This window comes from Anastrepha obliqua, chromosome 2, assembly GCF_027943255.1.
Source record: "Anastrepha obliqua isolate idAnaObli1 chromosome 2, idAnaObli1_1.0, whole genome shotgun sequence".
NCBI lineage: Eukaryota > Metazoa > Arthropoda > Insecta > Diptera > Tephritidae > Anastrepha > Anastrepha obliqua.
In genome coordinates, this window is record NC_072893.1 from 103699104 (window position 1) to 103725316 (window position 26213).

Sequence of the window (26213 nt, forward strand, 5' to 3'; positions counted from 1 at the left end):
ATAATTATAAATCCATTTGAATTTTATGCTTTAGATAATAATTACAATCTGTATCTTGTACGCCAGTTGGAAACTCCAGCGTTGCAGCGCTCTACTAATTTCTATGTTAAACATTTTTTTTAAACTTATTTTAACTAGTAAAAAAATGTTGTATACTTTTTAAATGTTCATTAAAAGATAGAAAAAATTTTGCAGTGCTAAATAAATTTTTTCCTTAAAAAAAAAAAATCGCAAAGAGATGCAATTTTTAGACCTCATAAACCAGGCTCCCCCCTGAAAGGAAAACGTTTTGTGTCCGTAGAGGCCATCAAAAGGCTTGTACCGTCATCCTGAAGGACATTCCGGTCATTGACCTGAAACACTCTTTCGAAAAGCTTTTAGAGAAAACTAGTTTGAATAAATAAACTCGAGGTTATCAGAACACAGCTCCTGTCGTTTCTGTTTTAGCTCAGTCTTTTTTATTTTGGACTTCACTTGTATTATTGTGATCATGTGTGCTTACACACATTGGTCGCACTTCTTCACAGATTTGTGGTGTAATGTTGTCGGATGTTTCAGAGAATGTTCGAGGAACGTTGTTCGGGCACAGTCAGAGAGATGGCACTACTGGGGCTTATCGAAGTTATGTTTACTTTGTAGCATCTTTTGGAAGAACACACACCAAGTTTTAACCAGATCGGTCAATTTCTTTGGGCTTGGTATTCGTTTGAATTGAGGAAGTCAAGTGATTTTCTTTCTCCATTTCGACAGCGCACCAGATCATGCACCAGCTCACGCCTCAGAAATTGTGGTCGCAAATATAATGGAAACAGGGTTTCAACTCTAAACTTGGCTCCCATGGATCCCTGGGACTACTATTTGCTCGCTCATTTGAATAAATGGCTGGCGCGAAAAGATTTTATTCAAATGAGGAAGTGATGGCAGAAACGTATGGCTAGTTTTGCGCATTCACACTCCCTAACGTAAACATACTCCCGTACGCCCGTATCAGCTGACACGATGAAACAACGGTCTACGATACTACGGGACGGAACCGTGTTGAAAATTGATTTGCATGGGGCTCTCATTAGTTTCATCGTGTCAACTGATACGGGCGTACGTTTACGTTGGTGAGTGTCAACACCATTATGCTCTATCATTCTAGGTACTACATTTCAGAAAGGGGTTGTTGTTATTGTCTTAAAGACGAAGGGACCTAAATTTGTAACATCTGCTTAGAGCAGATAATTTTTATGTGCAGTTTTTTCATGCTAGAAATACGCTCGGCGACTTGTCAATGCCCGTCGAGAGGCGAGCGCTATTAACACAAATTTTTGAAATAATATTCGAAAGTATCTACCATAGTTACTAAATAAATAGTTAACGAGCTCTAAATTCCTTTATTATATTATATTTATATTATATTTTATTATTATAATACCGAAATTAATGACATTCAAAAAGCTTCAAAAGGCCTCCGACAAGACACTTAAGCAGAGCCTAATCACAGCAATCAATGCGATTTTAACTATGCAAGGGATATTCTCATATTATCGATGCATTCACTTTTTTAATGCCACGCAGTGTGTAAATACTGAAATTAGTACATAAAAAATATGTTTATTTACTTATAAATTTAATAGTAATGCCTCTATAAAAATAAAAAAAATACAATATTTATTTAATTTACAACACCGCAAATGTAATTTTCCATTCACATAAAAGTTTCCAACAATAACGTTTTATCAATTTCCGGAATTGATTTGTTTACGTTGGCGACTATTTGCAATGAAAATCACTGATCGACGATCTTCAAAGCGATAAATTGGCGATGAGTCAAAGGCACAGCAAATGAAAACGAAACTAGTTTGCTTAAAATAGAACAAAAAGAGTGGGCAAGGAAAGATATCGTAAAAAGGTAGAAAAATGGATGGATACTGGAATATGTTTGTATGAATGCATGAAGACATGACTTCTTTGAAGAATGTAGAAAAAAATTACATGCATACATGCATACATACATAGATATGCAACATATAAGTTGACAAGTCATGAAAGCCCACATATCAGCAGTAATCAGCAGGAGGAGGATCAGATGGAAGTCAAATGTGTGCATGCCTGTGTGCGTATATGTGCTGATACACAGCTTTTATGGCCAATGTAAGTATTTACATTCTGGCATACACACATATACATATGAATATACTTATGTATGTCGCTTTGCAGAGCCACGCATGTCATATAAAGACGTCACGACAATGCAGCGATTCGAGAGGAGACGAGTCGACACGACAGACGCCCAAGCAAATGCGCTTAAATCGCCTTGAACTTGTGAAAAAATACGAGTAGTTCGCATACCTCATCCACCTTTATTGTCTTTGGAGCAAAAATTAAAACGCAAACAAAATAAATGCCGATGAGAATGAGGAAAAAAAACAAAAAAAAATATTAAAAAATAAAAAAAAATTTTTAATTTTTGTTTTTAATTTTTTTAAATTAAAACAAAATCATAATGAGCAATGCAAACGAAAGGCCTGCACGCAAACTCTTAAATATATGAATGGCTGCATGTGCATATGTGTATGTATGTATGTATGTATGTATGTATGCATGTATGTATATACGTATGTATGCATATGGAGTAGCACATTTGCCAATGTGATCATCAGCCGGCATAATTACCTACAGTTGTTGGCAACTATGCAGAGTCTACGCAGCGCTGAAATTCAGAAAAGCTGTGCATACAAACTTTTCGCGTATGTACTCGTATGTGTGTATGTACAATGTATAAGTATGCAGGCATAACTACATAGGTATTTACCCTGCAAAAAATTCTGCAACTCATTTCTAAAAGGAGTATTCCGGAACTAGTCTCCTTGTGGTGAAATTGGGTATTAATTCGACAATTTCGAATTTTCGAAGTCTCCAAGTCTGCAAGAACAGCAATAAGACTCAGAAGAAAACGCAAGCTAAGTTAGGTTAGCCAGGTTGCTTATCTAAGACAAGACACTCGGTGGCCCCAAGGCTTATTGTGATATCTGCATTTGATTTTCATCCCCTAACTAAGTTGCTCAAACCACCTAGATCTTTTTAAGAAGGGAAGCAGAACCTCCAGTGCGATGGTCCCGTCTAGAACGTTGCAGAACCGTAAACTGTTTTGTGACAAGCCCGAAGAAACTGTTGAATTTTCTTTTAACACATGGAAGAAAAGACGTTCGGTTGATAGTTGGTATTATAACAGGACATAACCCATGGGGATAGCACTGAGCATTTCCTCGGTGAATGTCCTACCATTGCTAGAGTAAGGCTACGAATTTCGGGTTCCGAAGTCATGAGAATAAGAAATATTCTTTCTCCCAAACTGGAGGATATTTTCAGATTTGCCAAAGAATCTGGAAAATTCTCACAGGTTTAACTACCTCTATGCCTATGCCTATATTCTAACCCATCTCTTTCTTTCTATTACTTCTCTCCTTTCCTTTCTGACTATCTACCCTTTCACTTTCCAGAGTTTTAATTACAATGGGCTTTTTAGCCTGAGTGTTTTAGGAGTAACCAAATTTCTCGGTGCTTTTTGGCTCGACTTTTCCAAATTTCATTTCAATTTCAGTCCCTCCAGTGAGACATTTTGCAAATTTCCCACGACTTCAAAGAAATAATCGCCAAGATATTATATTTGGTGCGGCTTCTTTGAAGTGACATTCACAGAGGAGGGGTTGTATCGGCTCAATTTCTTTGTGTGAGGTACTCCCATTCTACTGATTAGGGTGCCCAAAGCGCAATGACCCGTTGAAACACCTGTGAGGAGGCTGGTGATTAATCTGTAGTTAAGTCCAAGCAGACATTTTGTACTTTTAAGATTCATTTTTGGCCAGAGCGTCTTGAAGACGCTGCAGTTAGCAGATTTTATTGGTTTCCGCGATTACGCTCAAGTCAGTCGCAGTGTACAGTTCGTTTAGAGGAATGCGTATGTTCTCCACCACTCGTTGAAGGTCAAGCTAAGAGCCTCTCCTTGCACACTCATCCGCTCTTTCATTTTCCTCCACTCTACCTCCCTCACTACACTCACACATGAACACAATGGTATAATCTGAAGGCTGTAGGTTGAAACTCAGAAGGCTTTGATTTGAGTCAGCACACGGGCATGTGAATTTGTTAAATCAAATATTAAGTTTTGTAATATTTGGAAATTCAAATATTGAAATTTACAAAGCATTTAGAGAGGAAAAAATAATATAAAAATGTAAACTCCACACTTAAAGGGCAAGTATGATAGATTACAAGACGTGGCCATCCGAGGCAAAATTGTGAGAGTAACTTCGGCTGCCACGTCATTAGGGACTCGGCACCGGAATTCTGACCGGTAATATCAAACGCATTCACACACTCGTGCAATCAGTCATTTTTTTCGTAAACTAACCGCTGTCATAATCCCCGCTTACGTTTGCAAATCAGCTGATTCCTTCTTAATCGCTAAGAATCCATTAACGGTCTGATGTTAGCTTCAGCTCTGCTTCTGTATATCATTGCTAGAACCGCCTATTGCGTTGTCTACAGCTAACTGAGCCATAGGTACAAGTATAAATCTCGAATTTCGAGAACGACTAGTCTCATTTCATTCCATCTCGTATACAAGGTACAGTTAGTCTCTTCATAGGACATACCCAAACAAAAGGCAACAGTTCATTCCACATAAAAAGATTAAAAGTGACAGTAGTCGCATATTCATTTGCAACTGAACGCGGATACATCCGGGACAAATCGCATTTTTTGCGGGGTTCCAACTTTTACTGTCAACATTAATGCCGCACAAAATTGTAAACGAATACTGAGAATGAATTTAATTATTTATTTATTCGTCTCATGGAGTAATTGGAAGTAAACAATGGAGTCAATAAGTGCATAGCTACATGCATACATAGTCGTACTTACATACAATGCTTGAGTTCACAAAACTTAAAGGAATTACGCCAGTAATTATCTATAAAAAAGGTGTAGGAGTGAGAGTCGTGAAGAAAAATTAACATAAATTAAGTAAAGCGAATTAGTAAAGTCGCGTATAAAAAAAGTAAATACACTGGATATTTGTAGCCATCATGATTTTAGCATTTTCAAGCGTACATATGTATGTTTATATACTAGTATGTATGTGTGTATGAATATACAGACATGAATGAATGAAAAAGAGTTAAGCACTTCGACCCTGACACGGTCTTTTGACCCCTTTCGAGCCCTCTACTCAACACAGTAGCCTCCTCAATAAACCTAAGATGGAGCTGGGTTGGGCTGAGTGTACATATGTGCCTTCATTCGACCGCATTTGGCCGAGATTTCTAATACGCATTAGCATCACATTCGAAAAGAAGGTGTGTTGGAGTTCCTGGGGATTGGTCAGAGAAATGACAGGAATCTCTGCCTGTGCAGATGGCATCTTTACGCTGCCTTAATGAGTTCACTGGAGAAGCAGTAATTCTTTTGAGTAAAATTTGAAAAGTTATGGAAATTCCACTATGAAACTTTCAGAGATTACTGATCGTAGTCTCCGCTATTACTGGCAAAAGTAAGAAAAATATTTGAAGGTGTGTTTTTCAAAAATTGGAAAAAAAGAAATTTTATCGAAAAGTTTGTAACAAAAAATTAAATAAAAAACATTTTTTAAAAGTTAAAAATTTAAAAGTTAAAAAGGACATCAGATATTTCACCTAAAAAATGAATAAACTCCAATTTTTTTCTTTTCTTTCAAGATTTGATATTTAATATACTTTCTATTATACTCCAACCTACAAATAAACCAGTTTTTTCAGCACAATTGAAGAAAAAAAAAATTTCTAAAAAATTTTTAACAGAAGCGAAAAAACTTTGTTCAAAAAAAATTTTTCAAAAAGTTTATTTCAACCTAAAAAACTAAAAAAAATTTTTTAAAAGTGAACTTAAAAAACTAAAAAAAAATTATTTTAAAGTTAACCTAAAAAACTAAAAAAATGTTAAATGTTAAAAAGAACCGAAAATATTTGACTTCAAAAATTCTTTACCGAAATTTTCAACATTGAATTAGTCTCAAACGTTATAATTTTTTTCAAATTTTTTCATTTCACTTCTTATTATAGGCAAGCTAACAATTTTTTTTTTTTAATCCGCTTATTTATTGCAATCCGTTTTCTAACATTCAGCAATATTTGTACGTAAGACTAAAACAATTTATTAAGCATGTATGGAAAGCACCCAGTGGGGTAACCATTTCTAGAATATTTGCTTATAGACATAATAAATCCATTGTTGATTTTCTTGAGTTGAGTATGTTAAAGGGGATGGGATTGAGAGCGATTTCTGTGAAATGAGCCAGTTTTCAGAAAAAGTATTGTATACAAAAACTGTTTCCCAAAAACAAAAAAAAACTGTATTTTAAACCTAAAACTAAAAAGAAAATAAATGTTAACCGCAAAAATTTCACTTAGAAAAGAAAATGTTCAGCATTAAATAAATCTCAAATCATTAATTTTTTAAGTTTATTTTTTTTGGTTACTTCTCGTTTTATTATAGCATCCAAATAAACCAGTTTTGCAAAATTGCAAAAAATGAATTTTTTCCAAAAATGTTGAACAAAAACACAATTTTGAACAAAAAAGTATATTTATCGTAAAATCTAAAAATTACAAAAATTTTTAAATGTTAAAAATGAAAAAATATTTGTCGTGGGAAAATTCTATACTAAAATATTTAGTCTCAAATATATTAACTTTTTTGCAATTCTTTCAGTTTACTTCTTATAATACTCCACCCTACAAATGCAACAATTTTAAGAAAAATTGAAAAAAAGCGGATTTTTTAAATAGTTTTTAACAAAAAAAAAGAAAAATAAATAAATATAAAAATAATAATAAAAAAAGTATGTTTTTACCTAAAAACTTAGAAAAAAACTTATGCAGCTATTTCACTTAGAAAACGAAAACTTTCAACATTGAATAATTTGAAAATTATTAATTTTTTTGTTTGTTTCTTATATTTTAATTTTTCAGTTTACTTTTTATTACAAGAAACACAATAACTTATAAAAATATAGTTTAACCTAAGCAATAAAAAAACGTTAAATGTTAAAAACTTCTGCAGCTATTTCAGTAAAGAACCCAAATTTTAAACATTGAATATATCTGAAAATAGTTTTTTGTTTTTCAAAATTTTCCAATTTACTTTTTATTATACTCAAGCCTTCAAATAAACCACTTTTTTAGCAAAATTGCAAAAAAAAACAATTTTTCCAAAAAATTATGAAAAAACCAAACTTTTTTAAAGTTAATTTCTTTTATTATTTAACCTAAAAAATTAAAAAACAAAAATTGCTAAATGTTAAAAGAGCCGAAGATATTTGACTTTAAAAAAATCTATACCAAAACTTTCAACACTGAAAAAGTCTCGAATATATCAAGTTTTTTTGCACACTTTTTTCAGTTTACTTCTTATGAAACTTAAGCCTACAAATAAACCAGTTTTCAGAAAAAGTAAAAAAAAAATGTTTTCCAAAAATTAAAAAAAAAACAACAATTTCAAAAAGTGTATTTTGTCATGTTTCTAATGTTTAAAAGAACCGCAAACATTTCACTTAAACAACGAAAATTTTCAGCATAGCATAAAACTCAAACTATTATAATAATAAAATAATACGTATTTCCAAAAAAAATTCAACAACACAAATTTTTAATTTCTCTTAAAAAACCAAATTTTCAAACTTGCATAAATCTCAAACTATTAATTTTTTTCCGCTAAAAGTGTTTCAAAAAAAAAGTTTTAATAAAAAAAACATGGTAAATGACAAAACAAAAAAATGTTTAAGGTATATTTATCATAAACAATTAAAAAAAAAAGTTTGAAACAATATTTCAAAAAATTGATTTTAACATAAAAAAAGTACATGTTAAAAATATCCCAAATATTTAACTTTAAAAAGAAAATTTTCGGCATTAAACAAAATTTTAAAATTAAAGTTTAAACTAAAATTTAAAATAAAAGTAAATTAAAAAAAAATTTTACAAAAACATTTTTAATTTCAATTAATAAAACAAAATTTACAACCTTGCATAAATCTCAAACCATACATTTTTTCCATTAAAATAATAAGTTTTTCTAAAAAAACATCTTAACAAAAAAAATTTTACAAAATTTTTAACAAAAAAAACTTTGACAAAAAAAAATGTTAACAAAAAACCAAACATTTTTAAGGTTTATTTATCGTAAACAATTAAAAAACAACAACAAAAACAATTAAATGTTAAAAAAAACCCAAGATATTTGACTTAAAATAAAGTTTTAAAAAATTGATTTCAACCAAAAAGAACTAAAATGTTAAAAAGAACGGAAATATTTGACTTTAATTAGAAAGTTTTCAACATTGAACAAATTTCAATATTAAATTTTTTTTTCAAAATTTTTTAAGTTTACTTCTGATTCAAATAAATAAACGTTTATAAAAATATGCAAAATAATTGGATGACTTGACATGAAATCACTGTATAGTGTAATCCCATGATGGGAAGAACTATGAGATGGCGCCTATCGTGGTCCCGTTACTTTGCTCTCAGCGAATTTGACAACTAGTTACGTGATTTTAGCTCCAGTATGGCCAGATTACCATACCGTAACTGGATTTATCATTTTTTTTTTGTTATTTAGTCTCAGAGTTTTAGTTGTTTCTTAATGACATTTTTCTAGAGTGTTCTAATTAAAATGTAGTTTTATAATTTTGTATAATATACATTTTTTATTAATTAGTTAAATAATTGACTCAGTTTTATTAAGCTTTACTGTTTTTTAACATCTGGTGCCATTGCCCGCGATTGCAAGTGTTGTTGGTCTTCTTCTGCTTTCGGCACTCAAATCTCTCTCTCACTACTGCAGTGTTGCCTAGCTTTGGATATAAAAACGCACTAAAATGCCCATTTAAAGAAAATAAAACACTAAATTTTTATTGAATCACTTAAAGAACTTCGTATGCGTGACAAATTGTCTTTAGAATGTGCGTTTTTTTTAATAAATGTGTTATGCGTATGTACAATTTAATTTATGATTTTTTTAAGCGAGACTATTTTGTTAAGGGAACGACTTATTTGCTAAATTTGAGGTTATGTAACTAGATAAGGTACTCTTTTTGTAAAAATGTCAGTATGGTTTCTTTAGTATTTTCTGGTATTTTGTGGCTTATATTTACAATGAATACATTTCTTGATGCCCTATGTCCCACTAAGGATTGTTGGCCGAAAGAAACGATTACACCTCTATGGTTTTAATCCGCATTCAGTAAATTCAAACGCCTTTTAAAATATGTAAAAAGGTTTTCAATCTTAAGAAGAGTTGAGAGAGGGACATTTAATATTCTTGCATACCCTTAAGAGGAGTAAAAAATTAAATTCACACTTTGAAAATATCAAATTTTATAAGAACCCACTAATTTTCATTAGCACCTTCTTTTGTATTATAATACAGTTTTTTTTTTAACTTAAAGTTTCGGTAGCTTTAAATTAAAAAAAAGAAACAAACACGAAACTTCAAAATTTTCGCATTTTCGGTATAAAAAAGCACTAAATTTATTGCGAAGAGCAAATGGTTGGCAATACTGACAACTTGGAAAAACGTGACGTCACGTACTCTCTGATGGGCGCAATCTTCTTTCTATCATTCTTGGTGTAATCCAAACGCTAACATATCAGGCGCTTATATGTAAGCGGTAATAGAGCCTCGTCACTTCAACTTCAAAAAGCTGGAGAACTTTCAGTTTGAAAACTATTAATTTTGTTTTCAGATCAGCAAGGAAAACAAATAGTCGACTAAACCTTCAATCGCGCGTAACCCCGAAAAACGTCCATATGGAGTACGTCCGCATAAATATGTCTGTATAAGTGCGTATGTGTGTATGCATAAGCAAATATGAGTTTCCAAAACGAATTCATATCAGAACGTCATTTTTGCAATGTGGACAACTCTTACATACTAAAAATGTCTTATATATGAGTACACACACACACACACACAAACAAATACATAGTAAGCAACAATTGTTTGTATTGGTCTCAGCCTTTCGAAGTTATGATCTACATATGTTTGCATGTATGTACAAACACGATAGTGCAAAACCTCGAAACAATTTGTAATTTGAGTTATTGTTGTTAGAAAAAAAAACAATGTTTTGTTGTTTGCAAAAATGCGGCTATGCGCTATCCGTTCGAGCAATCTATCAGGTTACTAGCGATTATTCACAAAATGTGCGACCAAGCGAAGCTAATGCAAATACACGTATGTACATCCATACGTATCTACATGAGTACATCTACAAAAAAATATATATTTTTAGATAAGAAATATACGTAGTGAACCGTGCTTGGTATACTTCTGCTTGTTATGTTTTTTCTTCTTCAAAGAAAACATTTCAGTAATTCAGTAAAAACATCAACTTATTCAGTTGAATGAATTATAATAGTAATTTTGCAATGAGCAATTAACAGCCGTTCAATCGGTCAATTACTTTGGGTTATCAATTAAACAGTTGAACAATGAGCGAGTGTGCGATAAATTACAAATTCTTCTGCTTTCAGATTAGCGCAGTAAACGCCTAAGCGTTTTAGGCCGAGTTCTACCAAACATTGTTTTCTCTCTGATGCTAATTGGGGGCAATTAAGAACACCAAATAACGCCAGGTCTTTCTACGCTTGGTTGTTCCAATACAAAAGGAATCCTTTTGCTTCGGTTCGGTTTTTCAATCTGATAATATTTTAGAACTTTTTTCCCCAGCCCTTAAATGGTTTTGCAGATAAGAAAGCAGTTTGGTGTTTAAATTAGATATTGCAACTTTATTCCGCAAGTTCTGAGAAATACGAATGAATTAAAAAACTGAAAAGGAATGTTATTGCCATTCGACGAGCCAGCAACACAATATCATTATCGTCGACATATTCCAGTGAATCGTAAACTCTTTTAAAAAATCGGTTGTGCAGGTCGAACATATTTTTCAACAACAGATTAAAGAAATCACGCGGTAGATAGTCATACTGTTCGAAACCATGTTTTGTGGCCCTAGTACTGGTGAAGAAGACTAAACTAATATTTTACAAATCCTGATTAGTTTAGAAGGCAATTGCCATTTCTTCTTACTAATGCGGCTTGAAAATCAACCAAGCTATGAGTATTCTTTCTCCAGTGTTTTCCAGAATTTACGGCAAAGCACCGCTCTTAAAACCAAATCAGTTCTTTAAACGCAAGCTTTGGTCTTTCACATATAAACACTCGTTCCACGCAATATTAAGACCACCAGTTAACCACCTTTAAATCCAACGTAGAATCTCTCTTGCCAACAAGTGCTCCCTTGGACTAAGTAGGCAATTGAGTAGGGAAGACCTCTCTGGACGAACACAACTAACACTCTACAAGGCTCTCACCATGCCCGTCCTAACATATGGCGCAGAAGGTTTCACGATGACAACATCCGATGTGGCGTCCTTTGAAGTGTTTGAGAGAAAGACTCTGCGGACGATTTTGGATCCTTTTCACGTTCGCAATGGCGATTACCACAGCTGATGAAACAATGAGCTGTGTGAACTTTACGACGACGTAGACATAATGCAGCGAATAAAGATTCAACGGCTTCGTTTGCAGGGTTATGTCCTCCGACTACAATTGCTTCGGCTCTGGAAGTATTTGATGCGATACCACCTGGTGGTAGCAGAAGAAGAGGAAGGCCTTCTTCGCTCAGCAGTCAGTGGCTAACCTACGAGTATATTTCTGCTTTGAAACGGCTTCTCCCGAAAAACCATCTACCATCCGGAGATTGCATGAATCTGTGGAAGCCGTCATTAGTAAAACAACAGAGTACACTTAAGCAGAGTACACTTAGATTTCAACGACCAGTCAAGCATTCGGCGGGCCATAATCGAGGACCTTCTGTAATGCGTTGTATTTCACTTTTTAATATCTCTACGAAAATAATCAGATAAGTAGTTTTAGATAATGCCTCAATCTGCAAGCCATTCTAACTTATGGGTTACATATCTTGTTGTTGTTGTTTTGATTTTATCAGCCTAAAACTTTATCTATAAATTTTTCGTTAATACTGCTAAAGTCTCATTCCGTGGCTGGATATAAATTTAAGTAAATCCGTGTCGCTCAGATATGGTAGAACCGAACTTCGTGAGACCGTCAGTTCCATCAACAACAATTGGTGAACTTTCTTCATGTTTTTCGCAGCTTTCTTTATTAAGCGGCGTGAAGTAGTGCTACTTCCGTGATTTAAACATGATTTGGAAAAGGTCTCCTTGCTCATACTTACAGGAATTTGCATTGGCCTTCAAAATTTCTTTAATACTTTCATATCTTGTAGAATTTTCGAGCGATTTTTCAGTTCCTCAGTATCTTAAGCTATTTAAAACCCACATATATGTATGTATATGGAAGGATTTCGCGCTCTTCCCGCAAATAATACCTCTCTCTTCCCTTCTCAACTTCCGCAGCACTTCCAAAATTTCGGTTTCCTTCTGCGAATAAAACCTCTTTCTTCCTTTCTCAACCATCCAAAATATTCCACTTGTGTTCAGTCGTAGAGCGTTCTTGTCTGACGGTGAATCTTTTCTGCCTACGGTAGCGTAATATTATATTTCTCATAATTTCATTCATTTTTTCGTGTGTGTTGAAATCCCTTTGTTTTCGGCGGCTGCACGGAAGGTGCGAAATACCAAATAAAAGAGCAAACCAGCAGCACCTTGTACTTGTGTTTATATTTAGGCTTGCCGAATACGTGTCTAAGCGGCAGGTGACTAACATGCGGCTCGCTGTGAAAGATATTATGTAAACCTTGGTTTAGCAGTCGCTTGTAATCCTAAAGGGTTTAATACACTTAATGTATAAATATGGATGTTTAGTTATGGAAAATTTCACCGACGCACAATTCACGCACATTGTTAAAATGCGTTACATAAATGGTGAGATTTTTGAGGAGACTAAGCGAAAATATAGTTACGAGTATCTCGCGCAGAGGTGATGGTAGTTGGCCAACGAGACCATACAATGTGACGCCGGTGATTTAGTTATTCCTTGGGATTTTCGCCAATAACCGAGTAAATTTTGTTTCAAAACTGGAACATTTCTTCTAAAAGTTTCTGCTCTTCATAATTTAATATCTTATTTCAAATTAAGTATGAAACTTCATGCAACAAAGCCACTGTTTACCGATGCATATAAGGGTGGGTAAATTTTTATTCAACTATTTTTTTCGACATCGTTCCTAGTAGATTCCGATTCTAAGTAAAACTAGAGCATAGTTCTAAAGGGAAATTCGAGCCTCCAAATTTTAAGAGAAAGTGCTCTTTGCTCATATAATTGAGTCACTTTATACTTTTCACAACATTTCGCTATATTTTTCATGCTACATTTTTTCGTAATTTTTTTATATAATATAAATATAGTTTATTGTATAACAAAGAGCTTGTAAGCCAAAGTTACAAACCTTGTACCGAATTCACAAAATAAACAAATTTCAAAAAATTATTAACAAATTTAAATTTTTCTAATCAGGATTTTGATAAAAATCTACCATTCGGAGAAGAATTTTTATCAAAATTGGCATATCCACATTTTATAGCCCATTCAATTTAATAAAAATAAAAATAAAGTGAATATTTAAAGTTGCATTGCGTTGAATTTACAGAATTTTTTTTTTTTTTGCAAGCGATGTTGACTATTTTCTGTCCTATAAAGCAAATGTTCAGGAGTATTTTATGCGTATAGAAGAAAATGTAGATATTTTTGATATGTATTTGTTATTTATCGTGCATGAAACAATAAAATGATAGAAAAAGTTGTTTGCATTAAAAAAAATATTATTCATAATACTTAAGTAAATATAAATCTTCATATAAAGTTCGTATTAATTTAAGATAGCAGCTTTTAAAATTCGGGGAACTCGAAAATGACAGGACTGATTACCGAAAGTTAGCCTAGTGGCCTTTTTTCTTCTAATTTTATGTTGACTTCGAATATGCCAGTCACGATGTCGAAAAAAATTGACCCCACCTAATACTCATACATATTCATATATAAGTACATAAATTACCAAAGCTTGATTTTCCATGGCCTTTTTTTAATACTTAATCATGCCTAATAATCTTAGAGGCACCATTAATTCCTCTGAACCATCCCCTGGGTGTTCAAAAATCATTATCAGCGCAATTACAATCACTTCAAAGTCAGAGAAAAAAGTATGGGAACATAAATTATGCTTTAAGCGATAATAAAGTGTTTCAATGCCACTGAAAGCGATCAATATTTACATTACTGTGAATCATCGCAATCATCTTGGCACATTAATGAAATGAAGAAGTTATGGGAGCAGTAAACAATTAAAAAAAATTATATTGAAAAAATATTGCACTAAAAATGGATATTTATGGCAGATGCAAATTTAGTTAGCCACTTGGTTTTTTTAATAACTAAATATGTTGAATTATGCTGTGCAAGGTGGCGCAAAATTAAGCAACCAAATTTTTTTTTGAATAATTTAACCATAAGTGTAAAATATTTTTGAAGAGATAATTTCGAAAAAAACATTTCTTAACCGAACGTAGGCATTTTTTATATAATACAAATTTGTTTCTGTTTTTTTGTTAACACTTCTACTGGTTTAATATAAACGCTTCTCCAGCATAAATTTAATAACTTTTGACTACCTCTAATTTACTGACATTAAGGTGGCACGTTAGGGTGATAAGAACTTAGTTATGAAGGGTGAGTAATAAAACAAAATCCTTGAGGTCAATAAGCTTTGAAACAAAAAAAGTTGGTTTCTTGCGACAAAAATATCGATATATCATAGTCCAATGTCCGACTATAGGTACCGAAGATATGATGAAAAATATAAAAAGACGGCTCCTACGTTAGCTGAAAAAATAAAAAATAAAATTCTTGTTTCCAAATCAGCTTACAAAAAGATTTGAAATTCAAAGACGTACGGCAAACTTTTTTTCGGTACTGTTCATGGGCCTAGGTTAGAGTCGTTCTAATTTTTAGGTTTTTTTAAGGCGGATTTTAAAGTATACATTTTTGAAATCGCTGTCGCTATAACCGGGTGTGTGGTGCCTGAAAAACTGGTTGCTAAACCAACTGTTGCTATCCCGAATATAATTGAGGATTTGGCCGAGTATTTTTTGTTTTCCTTTTTTGACTTCATAAACATTCAACCCAGATTTAGTTTGACAAAGGACAAAGCGAAAATGTCTTTAATCCGCGCCGAGGCGGTGGTAGTTGGCCAATAAGATCATACAATGCGACGCCGATGATCTTGTTCTTCCTTGGATTTTTCAAAAGGAAAAGAGTTTGTCATTAACCCAAAAAATGATTGCTTGAAAACTGGTACGTTTCTTTTAAAAGCTTCCGACCTTCCTGCATCAATATCTCAATTGGAATTAAGTATGAAACTTCATGCAATAAATCCACTGTTTCTTAGGAAGCTCACAATTGTGTGTTGGGAATTCTTGCAATTGCCGATATCAAAAAGAGATTTTATATAGAGATTTCATAAGCATACATCATAAGCCATATTTAATTTTTTTTTAAATCAGTTACTCATCCTCTAATTAAATTCTTTAAATTGAGTTTGCTTATACAAGGTGGCCCAAAATTCGTCACCTTATCGGAATTGTCATTATACGTCATCCATATTTGACATTTGTCAACTGGACAGCACCAGTATACAAACAGACAAGCAATGGAGCGCACTCAAAATATTTTTTTTTTTTAATTTAGTAAAAAAAGTTTAAAAAAAGGATGATTAATTTTGCGCCACTTTGCACATGTGTGCAAACATCATCCCTCATCCAAAATCATTTTTCATTTAGTAAAAAAGTTTTTCAAAACCAATATTGGGTGATTATTATATGTGTACAAAATCATCCATCACTCAAAATATTTTTTTATTGAGTAAAATTTTTTTCAAAAACAAAATTGGATGATTCATTTTGTGCCACTTTATATAGATCATCTATAATTTCGCCCCCCTTTGTGTATATCATACATCACTCAAAATCATTTTTTTGTTATTAAGTAAAAAAAATAAAAAATTGTTTGGATGATTAATTTTGCACCACTTTGTATGCATCATCCATCACTCAAAACTATTTTTTTTTATTCAGTAAAAAAATTAAAAACAAAATTTTTATGGATGATTAATTTTGCGCCACCTTGTTGGTGTAAGCTTACAATAACATTGCATACTCAAAGATAACAGGTGTTTCAGTGTTGACTGCTGTTGAGTGTTGATCTTTTCCAGAACAATTCAACCGGTTTATGAAAGAATGATGTGGCTATCATTTAAGTACTTCTTGAGAATGAAATCTATTTTTACTTTATTTATTTATTTGCAATTTTATATAAAACAATTTACTATAAAGTACCAGTATACAAAGCCGCAGCACTGGCTACAAGGCCAACAACCGCAGTTTTAGGTGATATAAAACTTGTAAAAAAATCAAGACTCAATTCATTTTAGTTTCAATTAATATTAGCTTTAATTTTTTGCAGTTTCTTGCATTTTACTGTTTTCCAATTCAAGTACATAAATTTATTTTTCGCAAAGCTTTTCTTTTCTTTCGTATATGCATTCATGCGTTCGTATTATTTTGTTAATGAATAACCTCCTACCAGGAATCTCTATCTAATCACTTATCACTGAACTGCATCGTAAAATCTTATCAGATTGATTCACTCAATAATTTTCACACCTATACATGTACATACATATATACATACCAAGATACCTAGTCGTAGTGATGTAATTATATCTACTAGAGCTGCACACAGTGCGAAATATTCATTGAAGCTTGAGTGCCACTGGCCTTTAGTTCTTTTTCAATACTAAGCACTCCTATACTCGTATAACCTTTTCCAACAGCTCAGTAGGTACTGAGTAAGATTCCACATATTTAGCCAATTTCGTGCAAATGGCACTATATGGAATATTTTATGAAAAACACAGTCAAACGAAAACTATAACTTAAAATGTGGTAAGAAAAAGTTTGCTTTACTATAAAATTTTGGCAAATATGGGTATCAGAATACGTCCGTCTAGCCTTTGGAATTTAATTTAGTTCGGCTAAAAGAATATGACTATTTTGGAATGATTCTTTCTTAAGGGAAAGAGTAAACTTTGCCATTAAACATGAACACAATTTTATTCAAATTACTTCCACAACTAACTTCAACCAGCAGCACATTCACTCAGCCCATTTTTCAGCATATTTGTTCAACCGAAAAGCGATCCTTTTTGTACATATTTTATACATATATCATAAATAATATTTCTAGCACAACATGGAGGTTATTTTAACTACGAGTATTTATATGGAAGGTCGTGAATCGATAAGCTTTATAAGATGTACTCTTGGGAGCTAGTTGAGTTAAGTATCTTAGCGAGAACACTTAAGAAGGCAATATTTTCATATTTCCGAGACTTTATCAAAAACATAGAGTACTGTTAGACAACGGTATTTCAACGGGTTGCGCACTTTAGTGAATTTTGCTGCAGATGTTTTTTTGATACGAGTCTCTAAAGCGTACATGCATAGCTATTGAAGTAATGACAAGTATAAAATCTTGCAGAAAATATGCAATTACTGAAAACGCGTTAAATGCAAAGATAAAATATTTATAGATTCCAATTAATTTTAGCAGTTAAATGTCATAATTATTACTTAGACGTTCACATGCATATTTAATCAATTAACACCTGCATGGTTTGTATGCTTGTTTAAAATTAAAGAAATACATTTTTTTGCATTCACTTAGTTGCTCAGATGCACCTGCGCAAATGGTTTTTTGAGAAGCTTTTGGAAAGAAAAAATGCTGTTGGCCATTGACTAAGGCAAATCTTTTTCCATCATTTGATGTTTCAAGTTCAAAGTAAGGAACTAATGGACAAAAGGATCCGAATGCTGGAAGGCCAAGACATGACTTCACCATCAAGACAATGGCTTATATCGCATTTACAGTCCAGAGGTTTCTAGCCAAGTGCAGTGAATTTAGCAGATATATATGTAACTTAAAAAAGTACAATTAAAAACTCACTCCTAATTTTATAATGAATATAGCAACGAAAAAGAAAAAATATGTTCAATAGTTATACTAATTTCAATATAAAAAATTTAAAATAAAATACAAGAAATGTATGGAATTCTTTTTTCGCCTGTAAAAAGATTGTAAATTTATCAAAACAATTATAAAATAAAAAAAAAATTCCTGAAGTTTTCTTGCTTAATATATTAAAAATAAAGGTTCTAATTTCACTTAATTTTTAATTTTAATTAAATTTTTAAGAATAAAAAAATTAATAACATAAAAAATAAGAAATTTATAAATAAAACAAATAAATAAAATAAAATAAAACGAATGTTTAAAGGCCTTTGGTAGATTGTACTAAGGTTTAAGTTGATAAAAAACTTATTAATAATATATTTTATTTTTTCGAAATTTGTTTTTGTTACCAATATTACTAGTTGATAAAAAAAATATAAAAAAGTCATTTCTTGAAGTTTTCTTGATTATTATATTAAAATTATAAATTAATAAAATTACAAAAAAAAATAAATTTATAAAAAGTATTACATAATAAAATAAATATTATTTTTAAGGTCTTTTGTCGACTGTACCAAGTTTTAAGTTGATAAAAAAATATTATAAAAATAATTATATTATCTAGAAAAAAATTTGTTTAGGTTTTTTCCGGTATTGTACAAAAATTGTAAATTAACTAAAAAACATCATTAAATAAAGAAAAATTTGGAATAAAAAAAATAATAAACTAAAAAAAAACGAAATTTACAAATAAAACAAATAAATAAAGTAAAATAAAACGTTTTAAGATGATAAAAAAATGTATAATAAAAACATTTAATTTTTTTGAAATTAGTTTTTGTTACCAATATTACAAGTTGATAAAAAATTACAAAAAAAGTTATTTCTTGAAGTTTTCTTGATTATTACATTAAGATTGTAAATTAATAAACTAAAAAAAAATTTATAAATAAAAAATAATGTAATAAAATAGAACTTATTTTTAGGCCTTTTTTCGACTGTACCAAGTTTTAAGTTGATAAAACAAATATAAAATACTAAAGTAATATTTTCTAGAAAAAAAACTGTTAGGTTTTTTCGTGATTGTACCAAAATTGTAAATTTACTAATAAACATCATTAAATTAAAGAAAATTTAGAACATAAAATAATACAAAAATTAATAACATTAAAAATTTCTATTTGAAGTTTTATAGTAATTGCACAAAGATGGATGGTGAATAAAAGAAAATTTATAAGTACATTTTTTTTTTTCAAAATTAAAAAAAAAAATTGTAACTTAAAATACCATAAATAAAAAAAATTTAGAATATAAAATAATAAAAAAATTAAAAAAAAATATAAAAAAAATTAAAAAAATTGTTAAAGTTTTTTAGTAATTACACAAAGATAGGATAGTTAATAAAAAAAATTATAAATAAAAAACTTTTTTTTCAAAATTAAAAAAAATAGTAACTTATATGTATAAAAAATTTAAAATAAAATACAAGAAATGTATGGAATTCTTTTTTCGCCTGTAAAAAGATTGTAAATTTATCAAAACAATTATAAAATAAAATAAAAATTCCTGAAGTTTTCTTGCTTAATATATTAAAAATAAAGGTTCTAATTTCACTTAATTTTTAATTTTAATTAAATTTTTAAGAATAAAAAAATTAATAACATAAAAAATAAGAAATTTATAAATAAAACAAATAAATAAAATAAAATAAAACGAATGTTTAAAGGCCTTTGGTAGATTGTACTAAGGTTTAAGTTGATAAAAAACTTATTAATAATATATTTTATTTTTTCGAAATTTGTTTTTGTTACCAATATTACTAGTTGATAAAAAAAATATAAAAAAGTCATTTCTTGAAGTTTTCTTGATTATTATATTAAAATTATAAATTAATAAAATTACAAAAAAAAATAAATTTATAAAAAGTATTACATAATAAAATAAATATTATTTTTAAGGTCTTTTGTCGACTGTACCAAGTTTTAAGTTGATAAAAAAATATTATAAAAATAATTATATTATCTAGAAAAAAATTTGTTTAGGTTTTTTCCGGTATTGTACAAAAATTGTAAATTAACTAAAAAACATCATTAAATAAAGAAAAATTTGGAATAAAAAAAATAATAAACTAAAAAAAAACGAAATTTACAAATAAAACAAATAAATAAAGTAAAATAAAACGTTTTAAGATGATAAAAAAATGTATAATAAAAACATTTAATTTTTTTGAAATTAGTTTTTGTTACCAATATTACAAGTTGATAAAAAATTACAAAAAAAGTTATTTCTTGAAGTTTTCTTGATTATTACATTAAGATTGTAAATTAATAAACTAAAAAAAAATTTATAAATAAAAAATAATGTAATAAAATAGAACTTATTTTTAGGCCTTTTTTCGACTGTACCAAGTTTTAAGTTGATAAAACAAATATAAAATACTAAAGTAATATTTTCTAGAAAAAAAACTGTTAGGTTTTTTCGTGATTGTACCAAAATTGTAAATTTACTAATAAACATCATTAAATTAAAGAAAATTTAGAACATAAAATAATACAAAAATTAATAACATTAAAAATTTCTATTTGAAGTTTTATAGTAATTGCACAAAGATGGATGGTGAATAAAAGAAAATTTATAAGTACATTTTTTTTTTTCAAAATTAAAAAAAAAAATTGTAACTTAAAATACCATAAATAAAAAAAATTTAGAATATAAAATAATAAAAAAATTAAAAAAAAATATAAAAAAAATTAAAAAAATTGTTAAAGTTTTTTAGTAATTACACAAAGATAGGATAGTTAATAAAAAAAATTATAAATAAAAAACTTTTTTTTCAAAATTAAAAAAAATAGTAACTTAAAATAAAATGATTTTTTTTACAATTTTTGTCGATTGTACCAAGTTTTAAGTTGTAAAAAAATATAAAATAGATTTTTTTTAGTTCTTGTTTTGGTGATTATACCAATATTGCAAAGTGTTACAAAAACATTATATATTTTTTAAATTTTTTTGGCGATTAATATCATTAATAAGCCAAAAAATTTTTTTTTTAACTTTTTGTGATTGCATCAAGCCAACATTGTTAATAGAAAAATTTGTAAAGTAAATAAATAATATTTTCTTGAAGTTATTTATTGTGATTACCCTAAGGTTGAAACAAAACTTATAATATAGAAAATATTTTTTGAAGTTTTTTCACGTAATGCCACCAAGTTGACCAGTGGATGAAAAAATTTATAATATATTATACAAAAAAAAAACAATTTTAAAATAAAATAAAATTATTTTGTCGATTGTAGCAAGATTAAATTAGCTAATAAAAAAATGGCTATAAACAAAACACCATAAACCAATCTTAATTTCTTGCAGTTTTTCTTTTGGCTGTGAGGTTGCAAGTTGACTAAAAAAATGTATAAAATAAAAAAGAAAATAACAAATTATAAAATAAAAGAAATTTCTTTTGTTTTAATTGTTTGTCGATGGCATCACGATTACAAGTTGATACAAAAATAGGAAATAAACGAAAAATGTTTTTTTAATTTTTCTTTTTGTAATTGTTACAAGATTGTAAATGATAAAAGGGAATGCGTAAAATAAACAAACAGTGTTTTTTTTTAACCAAAAAGTGTCATGTGTTTTTATGTAATTATAGCCGAATTAAATTCAGCTTCACACGCTAAATGAACCGCCCTGTATAACTGAGTAGAAATGAAGTATTAGTTTGGAGAAAAAGAAATCCATTATTTTGTCGGCAAATTACTTCAGTGATCGAAATCTCGTAAAGTATCGCTCACACAATTTAAGGGGTCCCGGTGGTCTAGAGCTCGAACATTTTCAGTATTTTCTTTCAGCATGAAATTTTCACAGTATGCTCTTAACATTGTATAATTTCGAAATATCGGCAAAACAACAAATCGATTTTCTGAAATTTCTAGACCTCCGGGTACCTTTAAAATTTATCCTCGTTGTCAAGGTGACATTTTATACTCACTAAAAAATTCATTTGCTGTTTTTTTTTTATTTTTTCCATTCAGTTGTGAGTTAAAAGAGTGTTAACAGCGAAAGTCAAGAAAGAGAAAATTCGGTACATTTCACAGCTTTTCTTTGATAAAGGCGAAAATGCAAGTCAGACCGTTGAAATTGTGAATGGTGTTTATCGTGCCCATACTGTAATAGCTAATTGTGCTATAACGTCGAAAATGTCTATAAAATCACAGAATATATATATATATAATCGGAGCGTACACCCTTTTTGGGTGTTTGGCTTAGCTCCTGCTCCTATTTGTGGTGTGCGTCTTGATGTTGTTCCACAAATGGAGGGACCTACAGTTTCAAGCCGACTCCGAACGGCAGATATTTTTATGAGGAGCTTTTTCATGCAGAAATACACTCGGAGGTTTGCCATTGCATGCCGAGGGGCGACCGCTATTAGAAAAATGTTTTTCTTAATTTTTGGGGTTTCACCGAGATTCGAACCGACATTCTCTCTGTGAATTCCGAGTGGTAATCACGCACCAACTCATTCGGCTACGGCGGCCGCAGAATAGTTAACTAAAATCACAGAAATAATCAAAGTTGACCGGACAGGTTAGTAGTCATAGCATCGTCCAGGAGCTAAAGAGCGACCATTTGGGCAAAAATTTTACACAAAAATAATGGACTTCTTTTTCCCTCAACCTAATATGAACTGAGGAATAGACGCGAAGTTTCGACGTTGAGTATACCAAATTGTTTTTGTTTTTTTTTTTTTGCTTTTGAACGAATTCGACAAGCTTTATTCACTTTTTCTGCAAGTGGACTCTGGCTCATCAAAAATACAATAATTATACTTTTTTATTTATAAACAATTATACGAATATGAGTGCTCGTACCTACATATATATGTATGTATTTAAATTATTAATTTTGCCGAATTGGCTTTCGGTGAACTTTTTCAAATTGCTTTTAAAAATTTTTTCGTAGTTTGTTGGCTCATTTAGCACTTTCGACACTGTTTAGCACTTACAAATTCATTAGGCGCACTGTATGACTACTCTTCACTTGTATGTGTATGTATGTTTGTATGTGCAACTCACTTACTCCTACTTCTTTTACAATTTCATATCTTGCAGATACTTGCACTCGAAGCACATTTTGCATAATTACATTCCATCGCATTAACACAAATAAACAGCAGGGAATAGCACTTTGATGCACATACGGATGTATGCATGTATGTATGTATGCATATAGAAGAAACGCGTTATAACCATCAGATACAGTCGGTGTTTAGGCAGATGAGAGATGAGTACTACGTCTGAGGAGGGAAGCCGAAAGGGATGCATCCGGAGTGGTTCGCCACTGCACAGCACTACCAAGTAAAACTACACCAACACCACATATGCAAATTTGCAAATATACATATATATTTTTGTATCTGCATGTGTGCATGGATGCATTCATGCGGCAAAAAAGTTGAGAGAAAAAAACTATTGATGTTGCGCGATTTAACTCTTTGTGGCTGCCACATGCGTTGAACTTGAACTTGGAACGTTGGATGGCGGCGGCTGCTATACGCGCAGCATATCTAATAAGCAATCGAAGAGGGTCAATAAAAACAATAAATAAAATAGGCAGCGCAGCAAGAAGACTAGGAACGATGTCCGTTTTATGCAGAAAAGGCATAGGCCGACAATGTTGCAAATATGTTTGCGATCACTTAAATGGAATTCTATAATTTTTTTATTTATTATTATTATTTTTAATTTTTTTCTTAATATAAAAAATTCACCATTTAATTTCTGATTCAATTTGCATTAATATTTCTTCTTCTCAACTTCTTCACAATTCATGTTTTACGTTTTCTAATTCATTCAGAAACTTCACAATGCACAAAAAAGTTCACACGCCTTTACTTTGAATACCAGTAATTTGCATTTGTATAAAACAAAAACACTTTTCGTATTATAAATATTTTATTATACAAAACAATCAAATAAAAATCTCACATAAAAAAAAACCGCTTCGGACAGCACTACGCCACTTTACATTCAACAAACAAAAGAAAAACGCGCCTGCGTCGTACTACGAGAGTATAACACACAGACGCTTCGAATTCAATCAACCGAGTTTCAGACCGCTAACCGACGACAATCAACAATCGACACTTATGTATGGATTAAAGCTAAAGTCGCGATCGACTGAATTCAACAATTTCGCAAAGTTGCCAACAGTACTGGCACCAACGCCAGCGCCAACGTTAACTCAAGCAACTCCGGCCGGCTAGCGCCAAGCAAGCGAATCACCACCACCACCGCCGCTAGAGAGCCCGATCGGTCGTGTTGAATATGGCCCACTCAAGTAGTGCAAACAGTTGTAGAACAACTTCATTTCGTCTCTACTCATTCGCTCACTCACACTCGCTTGTTATCTCTACACTCTCCGAATAAGTACCGATTGTTTACGGCTTATCGGCAACGAAAGGGAAATTGAAAAATGTGCCGGCAATGAGTGCATCAGGTATGAGGGCAAAACATAAGAAATGATTCACTCGGACTCCTCACTGATATGCAAGTCAGTATAGGTAAACTATTGTTGTACGTACACTGGTATAAATTTCACTTGTAAAATTTATTTGGAATGGGTTATATGCATATAAAAGTCAGCCTAATGAGCGCTCTGTTGCACAATTTGACTGCAATTTTTATTTCAAAGTTAGAGCGAATCAAATTTGAGCCACGTGGAACATTCAATCAAACCTCAAATTTCAAGGTGTGCCAATAACATCAACCAATTTTAAACATGACCAACTTTCATTGTCTAAAATAATTATATTCTTCGTATATATGGTACACATACGGTCATTAAAATAGATACGCTGTCTTTATCTATCGATTTCCTGGTGTCTCTCGGAAACATTTAAAGCTATTGAAATTTCGTTTTTTTACAAGTGACATCACTTGGGCGGTTCAAAAATCTGGTTTAAATGCCCTTAAGCCCAAAAAATTAACACAACGACGTGATGGCAAAAAGAAAACGACTTGCACCACTGATAATTTAAGTGTCACACTTGACAAGAGCCCTTTTAAGTCAACAAAGGCCATTGCAGCAGGAATCAACAACGTAGTATCAGCGAGAACTGTACTAGGCAAAATAGCTCGAATTTTTTTGTAAGGTTTCTAATAAAAAAAAAGAGTGCTTAAAAAAAGCAACATATTGAAATTTTGTCTGTATCTAGACAAAAAGAATATATTGATTTTTTGCTAAGGTTTGAAAGGCCACAAAAATTTAATATCTAGAAAATAGGAACAAATTGAATGTTTTAAGGTTTGAAATGAAAAAAATTAGTATCTAGGAAAAAGAATCTATTGAATTTTTTTTAAGTTTTGAAACGAAAACAAGTATTCTACAAAATGGTCATGTTTAATTTTGAACATGGATTGAAACAAAAAAACAGAAAAAATTGTATATAAGAAAATGAACATATTGAAATTTTTTAAGGTTTCAAATGAAAAAAAAAAAATTTAGTATATTGAATTTTTTAAGGGTTGAAACAAAAAAATTAGTATATAGAAAAAAATAATCTATTGAATTTTTTTAAGTTTTGAAACGAAAAAAGTATTTTAAAAATCAACATATTAAATTTTTTTGAAGATCTGAAAAAAAAATTGTATTTAAGTATTAAAAAAGGTATTAAAGTACCTAAAAAAAGGAAGAAATTGGAAAAATTTGAAAGGAAAAGGAAAATCTTGAATTTTTTGAATGTTTGAGACGAAAAAAAAATATTAGCATCTAAAAAAAGAACATATTGAATTTTTTTAAGGTTTGAAATGAAAAAAAAAAATAAATAAATATAGCATTTGGAAAATAGGAGCATATTGATTTATTAATCTAGAAAAAAGGAATCTATTGATTTTTAAAATTTCAAAAGGAAAAAAAAGTATTTAAAAAAAAATTGAAAGGGTTAACAAAAAATTGAATTTTTTTTTTTAGTTTGAAAAAAAAATAGTATTTGAAGAAAGGAATCTATTGAATTTTGTTAAAGTTTGAAACGAAAAAAAGTACCTAGAAAAAAGGAGCAACTGTTTAAGGTTTGAAACGAAAAAAAAGTATTTAAAAAAGAAAAAAATTGAATTTTTTGAAGGTTTGAAATTAAAACA

General features: G+C 30.5%; 1 protein-coding gene across 1 annotated transcript in view; it reads right to left on the bottom strand.

Annotated features, from left to right (window-relative positions):
• LOC129239180 (mucin-5AC-like) overlaps positions 1 to 24232 on the bottom strand; it is a 235159-nt gene extending 210927 nt beyond the window's left edge. Inside the window, exon 1 of the mRNA XM_054874517.1 lies at positions 24063 to 24232. The gene's annotated coding sequence lies outside the window, so the exon portion shown is untranslated. The remainder of the gene's footprint in view (positions 1 to 24062) is intronic.
• Positions 24233 to 26213: the final 1981 nt, after the last annotated feature.